The sequence below is a fragment of the Pygoscelis adeliae genome, unplaced genomic scaffold (genome assembly GCF_000699105.1).
Source record: "Pygoscelis adeliae isolate BGI_AS28 unplaced genomic scaffold, ASM69910v1 Scaffold239, whole genome shotgun sequence".
NCBI classification, from domain to species: Eukaryota; Metazoa; Chordata; class Aves; order Sphenisciformes; family Spheniscidae; genus Pygoscelis; species Pygoscelis adeliae.
The window spans coordinates 178,171-182,425 of NW_008825537.1; positions in this window are offsets into that span (position 1 = coordinate 178,171).

Below are 4,255 nucleotides of genomic sequence, written 5' to 3' on the forward strand. Positions count from 1 at the left end.
GCCTACAGAATGCAAGAGAGAGAGAGAGTTAGGAGCCATTGCAAGCAAGGCTTGCTACAGAAGAAAGCAAGCTAACATCAATCACATCATACCCCAAAGTTCCTATTACTATACCCAAGTACACAGTACTTCCAACCACTTTTTTAGCCACTTTGCAGAATATTAAAAGACAGTCTGGATGGTCCTGCTCATCCCCACTATGAACCTAACAGCATAGAAGGAAGACATCTTGTCCTTTGCAGCAGCCTTCAAAAGCAGCTCTGGTACTTATTCCAAATCTCACATTACAGCCACTCCCACGCGTTCTGCGTCAAAAGGCCCTTGTCCGTCACACCTGACCTATTCCCAGATACTCCAGCAAGATGCTACAATCACAGCACCAGCCAGAGAGGGCCCAGATGCACTCTCAAGTTGGTAAGTACTGCAAACTGAGATGATAGTGAGTGGGCCGGGGGAAGCCTATTTGCACAGTAAAGAAAAAATTTTCTTTCGCTGGGATTTGGCACAAAATGCTCTTTACCTTATAGACTATGTATCTTTTCATAGAAAAGAACCGAACATAACAGAAAAATCAACTCTAAAGGAGAATGGAGCTCAAAAAACTACTTGCTTATCCATCCAACATGAACAATCCAGTCAGTGCATCTACCTAGTACCCCAAACTATTGTGCAAACACAATGTTTGCTCTTAAGGACTGAAATTATAATCATCATTGCGGGAAGATACCTCTAATACTGTTTGCAGCCTTTGGATATTATAGAGTTAAAAATAGCAACTGGCAGGGAGAACAGAGTAGGATGTTGCTCACAGCTGTCTGCACCCTGTCTTGATCCCTAACAGAGAGCAGGCTGCTCAGCAAGGCTACCAGTTCCTTATTACACAGGTTTACTGCCCCAGAGAATCTGGGTCTTAGAGTAGATGGGAGGGCAAGACATACTTACACCAGTGCCAGCACACTGAACAGTCCAGCCCTTTCAGCGCCTGCTTCCTGCACAGTCAGTTGGGCAGGTCCTCCCACTCCTATATTTACGGCCCCAGAAAACTGTCATTTAACATGTGAAGGCCAACAGATGATATAAAAGGCCGGTGGGAACTTTCTAAGACGGTAGGTATGAGGGAAAAACATCATCAGATAGAAGTATCCATGCCGTTACACAGCCTTGTTAAATTCATGATTCAACTGGTGTTATGGAAAGTACCAGCAACTTCCATTCTATATCTACACAGTACCTTTTGTGGAGGGGACATATGGGTCAAGTCTTGCATGTGATTAGCATACGTCCACACTTCATCCCACAAGCAACAGCCTAAGCGTATACCATTGACACTTCTGTTGAGTACTTTTGTTCAATCTTCTAAAATATGCTACTGATATGCAGAACATATATATGTATAAAAAAAGACAGCTCTTTTTAATACAGCAGCCCAGCTCACTTGACGACTGAGAGCAAAAACTAAAATGTATCACATAAGTGACAAATTGTTTTGATCTCCAGTTACAAATAAGCATGCTGGCAGAGCCCTGCTTTCACCACAGGAACCACCAGGTACGCACCTCACACTACAGGATAGATATATTAAGACAGGATCTCATTCATCACAATACACAATTACTACTCACATGTAGATTCTCAATTACTCATGTTTATAGTGCCAGGCTAAAAGGCAAACAAACAAATATGCTCAAATAAAAGCAGCAAACACATAACTAGAAGCAGCATGTTTAAAATAAACAAACTCTCCCCATATCCAAGAACTGACAGAAATTATGTCAGCATAGTTAGAAATTAACATTATAAACACCATTAATAAGCAGCAAACTATCTCCATCTCAAACAGAAAGCTACACCATAAATGGGGGGAAAAACTGGAAACTGAAATCTTCTGTGGTTTCTCTCACTGTGGTGAGAAATACTTCCTTGTCTTTTACCACAGTGACCTAAACTGAGAAGAAAAAAAAAAAGTGGTGCTTCAAAGCATTCCAGTAATGAAAACATAAGAGAAACCTCAGCACCAGCCATTCACTTACTTCAGAACTTAAGAGTTCAAACACAGATTCTTCCTGTCACTCCATCATCACCTGTTTTTTGGTGGTAGTTCTTTTTTTGTTTGGGGTTTTTTGTTTTGGTTTTTTTGGTTTGTTGGTTTTTTTGGTTGGTTTTTTTTTTTCCCCCCCAAAAAAAGATGCCTCTTGCTTTTCTCTAGGCCATCAACAATACAGAACAGCACTACACCAGAACGTTATAAGCTCTGGTGGGTATGGTCTCCTACATTTATAAGAACACATGACAATATTGAGACAAGGAGATAATCTGAATTCACCATTTCTTCTGTCAACGCATGAAAGCAGCAGAGTTTACAATAAGTTACTAATGACCTCCAAGTACCTGACAGGCACTTGTAAATACATCACTCAGTCAACGTATCCCGTGCTTAATCACAAATAATTTTTGTATAAAATATTCTTCCCCCCTCCCCACCCAGTAAAAAGACGAATGACTACCTTATACCAGAGGGCAATGTCCAATACATTGAAATCAAATTTCTTATTGCCAGGTTCATCATTGATTAACACTGTTATTCTTCACCCCAATTTTCTGTTTTAGGCTTCAACAAACTAACTGTTACTAGATGCAGTGACAAGAAAAATTACCAGAGTTTCTACAAGGCAGAACTCCCTCCCCACATGCACTCTTTTCAAAATTTTAAATATTTGGGAAAGCCCTCTCACTAATACTTGTGAATGTAAGAACTCCACATAATAGGAGCAAGACAGAAGAAATCCCTGCAAGCAGCAGTCACATCAAGGAGAGAGAACACACATTACCTGCCACAACTTAAGGTGGGCAATGTGCTGTATCCAGTGAAAAGCATCAAGCAAACACATCCTAAAACTAGGAGCGTTGCTTATCCAATATTGACTCCCTCATATAGAATTTTTTTTTAAATGATGCTGAATCTTACTTAATTGTATCTTTTAGAAAAGCAGAAAGGATTCTTGAGCAATTTGAATTATTTCTAAAGTGAAATCTTTAGATCCAGTGGGATCTTCTTAACCCAGATCTATCCTATAGTGCCAACCTATTTTGAAACAGCTCCTTCTGTGGGCCTGCTTTAGGGAAGCATGAGAGCAAGAAACACATTCCCTAGCCTACAAGAAGCTTTACAGAAACTGACACAGCATCTTCAAAGAGCACAAACATCAAGCCCTCGATTTTACCTTTCACCTGAAGAACAGCAACATGTTAATTCATGGTGAGAAGGAAAGCCTGGGCCTTCACTTAACAATTACCACTATGCAACAATGTCAGTATTGGAGACCTCCAAAGGACTGGGCAGACACAGCCTCACTTCACTTGTGTAAAGTTTTACATTTGTTTTCACAAGGATCATCCTAATTCTTCACCTGTACCTTAATGGCTTGCCAACTCACAACAGACCCTAAGTGAATAAACTCAATCCATCAGATCTGCTTCATATTACAGCTTGAGATGATACAGTATTTAAGACACAGAGCAGGATACATACACAAGCAATGATAAATCACAGTACCCATGAAAACTGTAACTTAAGTTTAAATTTGAGGGCTGCCTGGACCTGAACATCAAACTCACTGCTGAAGAAAGATGTAAATGCCTGAAATCTTAGCTGGCTGCTCTTGTAACTGATTACCCATCCCTATAAACCTTATCTAAGCACAAACAGTTATCCATCTGCACAACCACAGAACACTACTACATTTCCATCTGAACACCTACATCCTTATCGCTGCACAGGTGGTCTCTACGTCTGAAGGCAATGCTAAACACTATAGCCATTTCCCCATCAGACACAGAACTCATGCATTCTTACGGCTTTGTCTCCCTTCAGATTCGCTACACCAAGTTCCTAACCCTGCTGGCCCTCCCAGGACCGCAAGAGGAGAACTCTGTGGTTTAGGAGCTGGAGGCCAATTTTTCCACAGATGGTCACTCAAGGCCCAGAAGTTCACTGACAACACCAAAAAGCATCAACTCCATCAGTGCATTTTTGTACGCTAACAAAGGCCAGCATGCTCTGGGAAGCATTTCTTCGAGACAGTTTTCACACGCGTGTGTATGTGCCCGCATTTAGAACCACTAATTTCAGCTTCATAGTTCCTGCTTATGTCAAAACCCATTTTGACAGAGAACGCATCATAAAAAACAAACAAAGGGCAGCCAATGAGACGGCCAGCCCCGGCACGGACAGGAAGGCCGCCCCGAGCGCAAGGCA